This window comes from Pseudophryne corroboree, chromosome 9 (genome assembly GCF_028390025.1).
Source record: "Pseudophryne corroboree isolate aPseCor3 chromosome 9, aPseCor3.hap2, whole genome shotgun sequence".
NCBI lineage: Eukaryota > Metazoa > Chordata > Amphibia > Anura > Myobatrachidae > Pseudophryne > Pseudophryne corroboree.
This window is the reverse complement of record NC_086452.1, coordinates 466303995-466317269: the sequence shown is the minus strand read 5'-3', so window position 1 is coordinate 466317269 and position 13275 is coordinate 466303995.

Sequence of the window (13275 nt, the reverse complement as noted above, 5' to 3'; positions counted from 1 at the left end):
GGTGGTCACTAAAATACTCTCCATATTGTCTGCCAGTCACTAAAATGAGTGGCAATAGATATGCGCATAATTGGAGCTAGACACGCCCTTTGGGCGTAACATGACTTGACCCCTCAAAATGGCACTTCGCACAGTGCATTCTGCTCACACCTACAATCTCCCTGAAACTAGTTTTCAAAAGTAGGCAAGTATGTCTCTCCCTCACTCCCTGTCAGCCGCCATCACACGGAGCTGCGCTGTTCCTGGGACTGCTGGGGCAAATCCTCCTCTGTAAAGCCGCCTGATCACCAGCGCTGTGCATTTTACAGAACACTTAAGTATTCTATCTGTCAGTGGGACTGTGTTAGGGTGCATACATTCAGGGTTGTGTGGTTCAAACGCCCTGTGATATACATCCAGTATCTACTGTGTTTTGTTATATCTACTGTTTACATATATAGCTATACTGAGTATTACTTTGTATTGCTAGTCCAGTGCAGTTTTATGGTGGTATAATTCCTGCATGGTACGTTTGTGACTATATATGTGTGTGTGCATGTAGATGCTGCGTGGCTGCCTTATTGGGGTATTTCATTCAGCGTGCTACTCCTATATTCCTGTACCTGAGGGGGCTAAGTGTGTCAGGGTTTCTGAATAATATAGGTATTTCACAAGATATACTTGCTGTGTATTTTTCTTTGTGATATATATATATATATATATATATATATACTAAGTGATTCATCGTGCCATACGGGCGCTCTTCACACCGTCGTAAGGGGCTGCACCCCCTTAACCCTTGCACACCCTTGTGGCGTGCAATATTTTTATTATATGGAGTATTACATCCAATCATAATTGTTTGAGTGGTTAAATATTGCACGGACAAAGGGCGTGCAATGGTTAAGGGGTGGAAGCCCCTTGCAACGGCCTGGTGAATCACCTAGTAGTTTCTTTGGTTGGGGGTGTAAGGGGTGCAGGGAAGAGGCGGATGGGATCCTGGGGTGCCGTGGGAGGGACCGTTGCAGTGGTGGCGCAGGTGGGGGAGGGGCTGGTGCGGTGGTGCCGCAGGTGGGGGAGGGTGCGTGGGTGCCGCGGGTGGTGGTCCGGAGCCACTGCAGGTGGGGGAGGAGCAGTTGCGGGTTTGTCCCGGGTGGGGGAGGGGTGGATGCGGTGGTGCAGTGGGAGGTACGGGTGCGGGGTTGCTGTGGGTGGGGGAGGGGGTCCGGAGCTACCGCGGGTGCTGGAGGGGGTGTGTGGGGGTGCCGTGGATGGGGCCCGGAGGTACTGCGTGTGGGGGAGGGGCGGGTAATGCTTCTCCTCCTTTCAGCAGCTAAGCTGCTGTCCTCCCTTTGGCAGTGGCTCTCCCGGAGACTCGCACAGCAGCCAGTCACTATTGTTAGCGCCGGTGTCCCAACGCGCCGCATTACAGGGAAGAAGATGTACGCAATAAACTACAGCTCCCAGCAGCCCTAAGGGCCGGAATGCTTCGGCGCTAAGGGCTGCTGGGAGCTGTAGTTTATTTAGTGTGTCTACTTCACTGTAATGCGGCGCATTGGGACACTGGTGCTAACAATAGTGACTGGCTGGCAGAACTGAGTGACTGGTTGAATCAATGTAAAAGGTGAGAGTGCTGGTCAGTGTCAGTGACACTGCACACAGGTCCGGCGCTAGCCGCTCAGCAAAGGGATGCAGTGCAGGGAGGCACCAGGAAGGAGAGGCGTTCTCCCTGCTCTGCATCCCTGTGCTGAGCTTCTGCTGCTATCCCTTCTGCTGGCGGCTGCTGTCACACATGCAGCGGCGCCGGAAGCATAAAACCTCCTCTCCCCCTCGGCACCGGCAGCACAAAGCCTCCTCTCCCCCTCCCCTCCCCAGTGTCGCATTCAGTGGCCGGGCGGGAGCCAAAGGGGGTGGAGCTAGATGGGAGTAAGGGGCGGAGATACACGGGACCATGCTGCAGCAGGAGGATGAGTTGCTACAGCTTCGGGCAGCCAGACTTCTTTAGATAAGTGTCTGGAAAGAGTGTGTGTGTGTGTGTGTGTGTGTGTGTGTGTGTGTGTGTGTGTATATATACAGTGTCTGTGTATACTGTATATATGTGTGACTGTGTATGTGTGTAATGTATGTACAGTATGTATGTGTGTGTGTGTGTGTTTGTATATATATATATATATATATATACATATATGTGTGTCTGTTGTGTGTGTATGTGTGGGTATGTGTGACTGCTGCATAATGTGTGTAAGCGTCACTTGTACAGAAGGCGTTACGTGTGTAAGCGGCACTGGTACAGGGGGTGTTGCGTGTGTAAACGTCACTGGTACAAAGGGCGTTACGTGTCTAAATGTCACTGCTAAAGGGGGCGTTACGTGTGTAAGCGTCACTGGTACAGAGGGCGTTACGTGTGTAAGCGTCACTGGTACATGGGGGCGTTACGTGTGTAAGCGGCACTGCTACAGGGGGCGTTACGTGTGTAATCGTCACTGCTACAGGGGCGTTACGTGTGTAAGCGTCACTGCTACAGGGGGCGTTACGTGTGTAAGCGTCACTGCTACAGGGGGCGTTACGTGTGTAAGCGTCACTGCTACAGGGGGCGTTACGTGTGTAAGCGTCACTGCTACAGGGGCGTTATGTGTGCAAGCGTCACTGCTACAGGGGGCATTACGTGTGTAAGCGTCACTGGTACAGGGGCGTTACCTGTGTAAGCATCACTGCTACAGGGGGCGTTACGTGTGTAAGCGTCACTGCTACAGGGGGCGTTACGTGTGTAAGCTACACTGGCACAGGGGGCGTTACGTCTCTAAGCGTCACTGGTACAGGGGGCGTTACATGTGTAAGCGGCACTGGTACAGGGGGCGTTACGTGTGTAAGCTACACTGGCACAGGGGGCGTTACGTCTCTAAGCGTCACTGGTACAGGGGGCATTACGTGTGTAAGCGGCACTGCTACAGGGGGCGTTACGTGTGTAAGCGGCACTGGTAGAGGGGGCGCTACTTGTGTAAGCATATCTGGTACAGGGGGCGTTGCGTGTCTAAGCGGCACTGCTACAGGGAGCATTACGTGTGTAAGCATCACTGCTACAGGGGGCGTTACGTGTGTAAGCGGCACTGGAACAGAGGGTGTTACATGTGTAAGCGTCACTGCTACAGGGGGCGTTACGTGTGTAAGCGGCACTGGAACAGAGGGTGTTACATGTGTAAGCGTCACTGCTACAGGGGGCATTACCTGTGTAAGCGTCACTGGTACGGGGGCGTTACGCGTGTAAGCGTCACTGCTACAGGGGGGGTATTACGTGTGTAAGCGTCACTGGTACGGGGGTGCATTACATGTGTAAGCGGCACTGGTACAGGGGGTGTTACGTGTTTAAGCGGCACTGGTACAGAGGGCGTTACGTGTGTAAGTGTCACTGCTACAGGGGGCATTACGTGTGTAAGCGTCACTGGTACAGGGGGGCATTACATGTGTAAGCGTCACTGCTACAGGGGGCGTTACGTGTTTAAGGGCACTGGTTCTGGGGGTGTTACGTGTGTAAGCGTCACTGCTAGAAGGGGAATTACGTGTCTTAGCGTCACTGCTACAGGGGGCATTACGTGTGTAATCGTCACTGCTACAGGGGGCTTTACGTGTGTAAGCGGCACTGGTACAGGGGGCGTTACGTGTGTAAGCGGCACTGGTACAGGGGGCGTTACGTCTCTTAGCGTCACTGGTACAGAGGGCGTTACGTGTGTAAGCGTCACTGGTACAGGGGGCGTTACGTGTGTAAGCGGCACTGGTACAGGGGGCATTACGTGTGAAAGCGGCACTGGTATAGGGGGCATTACGTGTGTAAGCGGCACTGGTACAGGCGGCGTTACGTGTGTAAGCGGCACTGGTACAGGCGGCGTTACGTGTGTAAGCGGCATTGGTAGAGGTGGCGCTACTTGTGTAAGCATATCTGGTACAGGGGGAGTTACATGTGTAAGCGGCACTCGTACAGGGGGCATTACTTGTGTAAGCATCACTGCTACAGGGGGCATTACGTGTCTAAGCGGCACCGGTACAGGGGTCATTACGTGTCTAAGCGGCACTGGTACAGAGGGCGTTACGTGTGTAAGCGTCACTGCTACAGGGGGCATTATGTGTGTAAGCTTCACTGGTACAGAGGGCATTACGTGTCTAAGCGTCACTGCTAAAGGGGGCGTTACGTGTCTAAGCATCACTGCTACAGGGGGCATTACGTGTCTAAGCGTCACTGCTACAGGGGGCGTTACGTGTGTAAGCGGCACTGGTACAGGGGGCGTTACGTGTGTAAGCAGCACTGGTACAGGGGGTGTTAGGTGTGTAAGCGGCACTGGTACAGGGGGCGTTACGTCTCTTAGCGTCACTGGTACAGAGGGCGTTACGTGTGTAAGCGTCACTGGTACAGGGGGCGTTACGTGTGTAAGCGGCACTGGTACAGGGGGCATTACGTGTGAAAGCGGCACTGGTACAGGGGGCATTACGTGTGTAAGCGGCACTGGTACAGGCGGCGTTGCGTGTGTAAGCGGCACTGGTACAGGCGGCGTTACGTGTGTAAGCGGCATTGGTAGAGGGGGCGCTACTTGTGTAAGCATATCTGATACGGGGGGGCGTTACGTGTTTAAGCGGCACTGGTACAAGGGGGCGTTACATGTGTAAGCGTCACTGCTACAGGGGGTGTTACGTGTGTAAGCGGCGCTGGTACAGAGGGCGTTACGTGTGTTAGCGTCACTGCTACAGGGGGCATTACGTGTGTAAGCGTCACTGGTACAGGGGGGTATTACTTGTGTAAGCGTCACTGGTACGGGGGTGCATTACATGTGTAAGCGGCACTGGTACAGGGGGTGTTACGTGTCTAAGTGGCACTGGTACAGAGGGCGTTACGTGTTTAAGCGGCACTGGTACAAGGGGGCGTTACATGTGTAAGCGTCACTGCTACAGGGGGTGTTACGTGTGTAAGCGGCGCTGGTACAGGGGGCGTTACCTGTGTAAGCGTCACTGCTACGGGGGCGTTACGTGTGTAAGCACCACTGCTACAGGGGGGCGTTACGTGTGTAAGCATCAATGGTACAGGGGGGGCGCTACGTGTGTAAGCGGCACTGGTACAGGGTGTGTTACTTGTGTAATCGTCACTGGTACAGGGAGCGTTACGTGTGTAAGCGGCACCAGTACAGGAGGCGTTACGTGTGTAAGCGTCATTGCTACAGGGGTGTTACTTGTGCAAGCGTCACTGGTACAGGGGGGCATGACGTGTAAGCGTCACTGGTTACATTTGTAAGCATCTCTGGTACAGGGGGCATTACATGTGTAAGTGTCTCTACTACAGGGGGGATTATGTGTGCTGTTCATTTATAAAGTATGCAAGGGTGCAAATTTATAGTTTGCAGGGGGGCGCCGAACACCGTAGCACTGGCCCTGACTGCACACCCACTGCACTGCACAGCACTGTCACCTTTTACATTGATTCAGCGTCTAGACATTACCCTCTGCGTTATCACCCACTCTATCCATTACATTAGCCATCTCTGCGCTTCCAGGCCGGCAGGCCAGGTGCTGTGTTGCAAAGTCTGGGGATCTGGGCGCGGCTGTGGCGGGGAGGCACTTCTGTGACATCACGCACAGAGGAGGCTCCGGGGCTCAGAGAGTATGCGGCGCAGGGAGGGCTATGAAAACCTTCTGCTGCGCCGCTTGCATACACATCTATTCCGGTGGCCGCAGCAGCTTTTGTTCCACCTGCGCTGAGGCTGGGGAGTGGGGATTGTTGATTGCGGAGGGGGCAGGCGGACTGGCAGTAGGACATAGGACACTGCAGTAAAAGTTTTTTCCCCTATCTACAGCGCAGAGACTTGCTGCAGATGCATTAGCATACCCTCCAGCTGCATCTTTCTGGCAGGTACAGTCCCTTTTTTTTATGGTCTGTACCGTTTTTTGACTCTCCAAGCTTCCATTGAAAGTATATGAAAAGGGGCGTGGCCACACCGCTGTACCCGTGGCCACGCCCTCTTTATGAATGTGTATCAATGTTTATGTGTAAATTGTTGGAGGGTGTGATGCTGCAGATGCAGGGGGACTATTTTGGGGTGTGGGCCTGGAGCTGCAGCTCCATCAGCCCCATTGCTAATCCTGCTCTGTGAAAACACAGCAGGCAAAGGGCAGAGCCTCCCATTGGATGTAACCTGTGTGGGAGGGCGTTTCTCGCCCAATCAGCTGTGGACTGGGTGTGATAGACCTGCCACTAACCCAATGAACGCTCCTAGCCACGCCCAGCATTAGAGGTCCAGGCACAGAGTCACAGGGCTATTATATAGGAGATATATATATATATATATATATATATAATCTTGAATTCCCGGTTTGTGCTGACAGGAAAGTCACACTACACTGGGAGTTCTTGCTATGGTATATCGCTGCTAAGATTGTACCAGGTTGCCTGATATTGTGCTTCTTATTATGTCAGCTACACGAGGCAACGGAGCTAGGGCTTCTCCCACATTGCGTGGTGGTGATGCTGCAGACACTTTTGAGGAAAATTTGGCAGCAGAGAGTTCAGGTTCAGGGGGATTCTTACTCCCCAGTGGGTCTGTAGCACCGGGGGCAACAAATGACCCACCTTGGGCTACCTTTTCCACGCTGTAAAATACGCTAGTAACTTGACGCCCCCTGTGGGACCACCTGTGCCAGTGCAGCAGTTTATGGTCCCTGCAGTCAATCCGCCATGGGCGGATCACATCTCAACTCAGTTGCAGCACTTGAACCGGTCACTGACTAAATCTAAATCTCACTCTCGCCCACCTAAGACTAAGACGTCTTCTAAACGGGCCGCTACTTCCTCCCAATCCACTGCTATTCCGGACACATCCTCTGAGGAGGATGGTGCATATACTACTGACCCCACAGACACTGACTTAGATGCTTCTGATGGGGAAGAGAAGTCAATGGTGGATGTCCCTGATTTGATTGAGGCTATCAGGCTCATTCTTCAGGTCTCTGATGAACCTGAGCCTGCGTCTGTCTCTAAAAATCCGGACAGATTTAAACATAAGAAAGTGGTTAAACAAGTTTTACCTCATTCTCAACACCTGGCTGACATATGTCAGGAATCCTGGGAAAACCCGGGAACAAAATTCACACCGCATAAGAGACTGTTGGCTCGCTATCCTCTCTCTGAAAGCTATGTAAAAACTCCTCCGCCTGTAGATTCTCATGTGGCACGCACGGTAGTTTCCTCAGCTCTGCCAGTAACTACCGTCACCTCTCTGAAGGAACCGACGGATAAACGTGTGGAGGGTTGTTTGATAGCGATTTACACCCTAACGGGGGCTGTGCATAGGCCAACCATTGCAGCAACATGGGCTGCTGAAGCTGTTGAGGCATGGGCTCAGGAGCTAAAGGCGGAGCTGCCTTCCAACGCATCTGAGCATGCTCGACAATGTCTCTCATATATTGCCACGGCTTCTCTGTACCTTAAGGAGGTGGCCTCCGATGCCGGGGTGCTGGCGGCCAAGTCTGCTACTACGCCAGACGTATCCTTTGGTTGAGATCCTGGTCGGTGGATATGGATTCCCAGAAAACCCTGGAGGTGCTTCCTTTCAAGGGCGACATTCTCTTTGGAGAAGACCTCAATAAGATTGTGGCTGATCTGGCTACTGCTAAAACAGCTTGCCTACCTAGTATGGCTCCTTCTATGCAGAAGGCTAAAAGTACTTTCCCTTGGCCCTTTCGTCCTCCAGGTAAAGCAAAAGGTCAAGCGTACCCAAAGCAAACTCGTGCTTACAGACCTGCCAAGCCCAGACCAAAGCGGGCCTGGGCTGCCCGTCAGCCTGCTTCCAAAACTGACAAGCCTGCCGCATGATGGGTCAGGCCTCCATCTGGGGGATCCCAGGGTGGGGGGTCGATATCTAGGTTTTGCCCAGGAATGGTTGAAGACCACTTCTGATGCCTGGGTAAGGGAAGTCGTCACTCGAGGTTACGCTGTATCCTTCAAGAATTGTCCCCCTCATCGATTTTGCCTGACAGATGTTCCTCTGGACCCGGCGAAGGCAAACACTCTGCATTCGGTGGTACATTCCCTCCTGACCACAGTAGTGGTAGTACAGGTGCCTCTGACTCAGAGAGGCAAGGGGTACTATTCACCGCTGTTTCTAGTCCCGAAACCGAACGGGTCCTCGTGGCCCATTCTCAATCTGAAGTCCTTGAACAAGTATGTGCGGGTCTCCAAGTTTCGTATGGAAACTCTGCACTCTATTGTTCTGGCCTTGGAGCCTGGGGACTATATGGTCTCCCTGGACATACAGGATGCCTACCTGCATATTCCTATTGCAGTGTCTCATCAGCAGTTCCTGAGGTTCAGCGAGTTTTCACCAAAGTAATGGCGGTAATGATGGCCGTACTCCGCCGTCAAGGGGTCAGGATCCTGCCGTACTTGGACGATTTGTTGATCCTGGAAAATTCCCCAGAAGATCTAGATCTAGAATCTAGATCTGTCATTTAGATCTGACGGTCCAGTTCATGAAACCCCACGGGTGGCTAATGAACTGGAAGAAGTCCTCCCTGGTTCCTGCTCGGAGCATGGTGCACCTGGGGGCGTTATTGGACACTCACAACCAGTGGTTGTTCTTGTATCAGGAGAAAGTCCTGAAGGTTCAGGACAGGATTCGATGCTTCCTATCTCGTCCGCAAGTGTCGATACATTCGGCAATGCAAGTGCTAGGTCTCATGGTGTTGGCTTTCGACATGGTGGAGTATGCTCAATTCCATTCTCGCCCTCTACAGAAGGTAATTCTGACCAAGTGGGACGTCCTGCCTCACCGGATTAGATCTCATATGATCTCCCTGTCTCCGGAGGTCCGCCTGTCACTGAGCTGGTGGCTCCAGGACCAACGATTGAGCAGGGGCCGTCCCTTCTGGATATCCAACTGGGTCCTGCTGATGACGGATGCCAGTCTGAGAGGTTGGGGCGCGGTGTTGGAACAACACTCTCTTCAGGGTTGGTGGACCGAGGAGGAGTCTCTACTCCCGATAAACATTCTGGAACTGCGGGCAGTGTTCAATGCATTAAACCTGGCCCAGCATTTGATACAAAACAGACCTGTTCAAGTACAATCGGCCAACGCCACCACGCTGGCATACATCAATCATCAAGGCGGCACTCGAAGCCGCATGGCAATGAGGGAAGTATCACAGATTCTTCAGTGGGCAGAATGCCATCTGCCGGCCATATCCACAGTGTTCATTCTGGGGTTCCTAAACTGGGAAGCGGACTTTCTCAGTCGTCAGGACGTACACTCCGGGGAATGGTGCCTTCATCCAGAGGTGTTTCAACTTCTCGTGGACATGTGGGGCCTTCCAGATGTGGACCTTATGGCATCTCGACACAATCACAAGGTCCCGGTCTTCGAAGCAAGGACAAGGGATCCTCAAGCAGCGTTCGTGGATGCTCTATCAATTCCATGGAACTTTCGGCTGCCGTATGTGTTCCCTCCAGTGTCATTACTGCCCAGAGTAATACAGAAGTTCAAGCAAGAAGGAGGAAATCTACTTCTGATTGCTCAAGCGTGGCCCAGGCGGCACTGGTTCTCCGATCTACAGGGCCTCTCGCTAGATTGTCCCCTTCTACTTCCACAACAACCAGACCTCCTCGTTCAGGGCCCTTGTATTTACCAGGACTTGGCCCGTCTGGCTTTGACGGCATAGCTCTTGAAGCTTCCGTCCTGAGGGCCAAGGGTTTTTCTGAGGCGGTCGTTCAAACTATGTTGAAGGCCCGTAAGTCGGCTTCTGCTCGGATTTACCATAGGGTCTGGAATGCTTACTTTACTTGGTGTGCATCTCACAATCATGATGTTTTCAAGTTTAGCACAGCCAAACTGTTGGCCTTCCTACAACAGGGCCTGGACTTAGGCCTGCGTCTGGCCTCCCTCAAGGTTCACATTTCTGCCTTGTTGGTTTGGTTTCAGAGAAAGATTGCTGCCCTTGCGGATGTTCATACATTCACTCAAGGCGTGTTGCGGATTCAGCCTTCTTATGTACCTCCTGTGGCCCCTTGGGATCTGTCGGTGGTTCTGGAGGCCTTGCAAGAGTCTCCAATTAAACCTCTTGCCTCTGCTGACCTTAAGTGGCTTTCCCTTAAGGTACTGTTTTTGCTGGCTATTGCTTCAGCTAGAAGGGTCTCGTACTTGGGTGCCTTATCCTATAAGTCCCCCCATTTGATTTTTCATCGTGAACGGGCGGTTCTTGAAACGCGACCGGGTTATTTACTCAAGGTGGTGTCTTCCTTCCACCTTAACCAGTAGATTGTGTTCTGGCCTTTAATTCTCCTGAGTTGTCTTCCAAAGAGCGGTCTTTGGATGTGGTACGGGCTCTCCGTATCTATGTGAAGAGAACATCCTCCATTAGAAAATCTGATTCTCTGTTTGTAATGTTTGGTTTTTACAAACGTGGCTGGCCTGCTTCCAAGCAGACCCTGGCCAGATGGATTAGAATGGTGATTGCACATGCTTATGTACAGGCTGGTCATCCAGCTCCTGCTACCATCAAAGCCCATTCTACTCGGTTGGACCTTCTTGGGCGGCCCACCGTGGTGCGACCCTTGAACAATTGTGCAAGGCGGCTACGTGTTCCTCAGTGACCACATTCATAAGGTTCTATGCCTTCGATACTTCCGCCTCACAGGATGCTTCCTTTGGACGCCGGGTTCTTGTGCCCGCTACAGTGCGATCCTCTCATAAAGAAATGGTTTAGGACATCCCCGATGTTAATCCTTGTGGAGCCCAGTGTACCCCGCAGCAGAAAATTAGATTTATGGTAAGAACTTACCTTTGTTAAATCTCTTTCTGCGAGGTACACTGGGCTCCACAAGGCGCCCACCCTGACGCACTTAGCTTCTTTGGGTTGGTATGGCATTAGCCGCTGACACGTCTCCTGTCGTGAGACTGTGATGTATGTGGCTACTAACAGTTGTCATCTCTTTTGCCTGCTACTGCATTGGATTAGTTAACAAAAACTGAGCTCCTGTGCAGGGAGGCGGGGTTATAGAGGAGGCGGCGCTGTGTATCTTGGGAACAGTCAAAGCTTTGAGCCTGTTGGTGCCTCGGATCAAGATCCTACTCTACACCCTGATGTTAATACTTGTGGAGCCCAGTGTACCTCGCAGAAAGAGATTTAACAACGGTAAGTTCTTACCATAAATCTAGTTTTAATCTAATACTGTATATAAAACAGTTCTCATACAAAAGTATTATTTTATAACATACAGTAACTAATAGAACAGGGCAGCTTGGGAACCTCTGTCTACCATCTCAGCCACTTGCGGCTTTGTGATCGGAACACTGGATTATACTCTGCTGCAGTCACATGACCACAGCACGGATTGCGTGACTGCACACTACTGTATCCGTACTGGCTCTTTGGTTGCTTAATAGGCATAACGGGTTTAGTCTCCTTGCTGTTGATACTTCTGTGGTCTCTATCTGGGCATAATGGATTTGGTTCCGTATTCTTATTATTATTTTGACCTTGCATTTGATTGTTAGCTGTGCTTGTTAGCTGCCTGTCCTGAACTTTAGAAATGTCATTACATAAATTTTTTTTATTTATGCCTTACTTTGCAATTACTGTTACAACCATTGGTGACATCATCATTATCTATGTGTCATCCTTACATCTCTACCAGAGTAAAATAGTGTGTAATGATATGATATTATGCTTTGTACATTTATATGCTGTCTGGGTTGTGTATTCTTCAGTATACTGGGGTACCGCCGGTCATTGAGGACTGTATGAAACAGTTAGTAGACTGCGACTACTGCGTTCTACATTGTCCCTATTTGCGCTGTTTGAGAATTATTCTGCAGATTGTGTTAAATTGTCTTATTAGATTTTGCATACATTTTGTATTATTGTCTTTCATACTATGGGGGGGTATCCAATTAGCCGCGATATCGCTTTTCCAGCAATTAGTTATCGGCAAGAGGTCTCCATAGGGCTTATCGCGGATTTCTCTTCATTAGCTAAGAGCTGGTGATTAGTGCTAAATCCCTATTTTAAGCCAAAAATTTTGGGGTTTGATTCTGAACCTCTGGGATACCTCCCCTGAATAATTAATTAGGCACTTTGAAATTTTTAATTAGCCAATAATGACGTAATTTTTGGGGTAAAAAAATGCAAAGTGATGGAAATTGGGGTACAAGGTATGGGACAGGTATATTGGGGTGCTTTATGAGTGGGACAAGTGTTTTTAGACTTGTAGGTGGGAGTAATCGTCTGGTTTCTACTTTTTTATTAAACGTCCCCTAAAATGACCCAAATATATATTATACCCATTTTTATGCACCCCAAATTTAATGAGAGCACTTATTTTATTGAAAAAAATAGCTTTCTTTTATTTTTTCATATTTAAAACAAATGCTTATAACCGCAATTAGCCTCGATTTAATGACACCAAATAGTTTTATTATAGTCACTACTAGAATTCTATAATGTTTTCCTAGATTAGTTTGGCTTTTTGGGGGGTACAGGCAGATTTCCCCATTTTCTCCTATACTTATCTCAGCTTTTGCCGGCTAGAATTATCACGCAAATTCTGTTTTCGCCAATTTGGAAAAGGATAGGTGCGAAAAACAGAAGCGTGTAGTCTGCGATAAGCTGATTTTTTGTGCAATATGAACGATAACATTAGCCATGATCGTGGATTGCGTTATCATAGATAATTAGATACCCCTCTATATTGTTACAGACCTGATTAGTGTCCTGTTTACCCTCTGAATAATACCAGTCTGTGATACATTCTTAGCTGTATACAAAATAAACTTTAAGGGAAAGGCGACTGTTATAGGTGAACATCTAAAGAATTATCAAGTGTATATAATATTGCACGGGTTCCAAACGCGGATCCTCCAGGTGTGCTAACAGCCCAGGTGATATGCTCAGATGGTTAAATCAAATTGTTCGGGTTGCCAATTATGCCACCTTAGCTAATAAGTGCATATCCTTAAAATTTAGAAACATAGAATGTGATGGCAGCAGTGGTGCCGAGAGAGAGGGGGGGGAGGGTACAAATTACCTGGGCCCAGGTCTGAAGGAGGGGCCCAGTGGGGGCCCAGGCCCATGCCTCCTTTGATTAGGCCATGCCCCCTGATTGGTACCTGGGCCCAGCCAGGCTTTCTACTGCCCTAGCTGGGAGGCATGCTATGCTCCTGTGAGTGGGTGCATCTCATGTGCTAGACACGCCCCCAAAGAGGTGTTGCGATGCCCCCTGCATACTGTGGTCACACCCCCTCCAGGGGGCCCAGAAAGTTGTTGTAC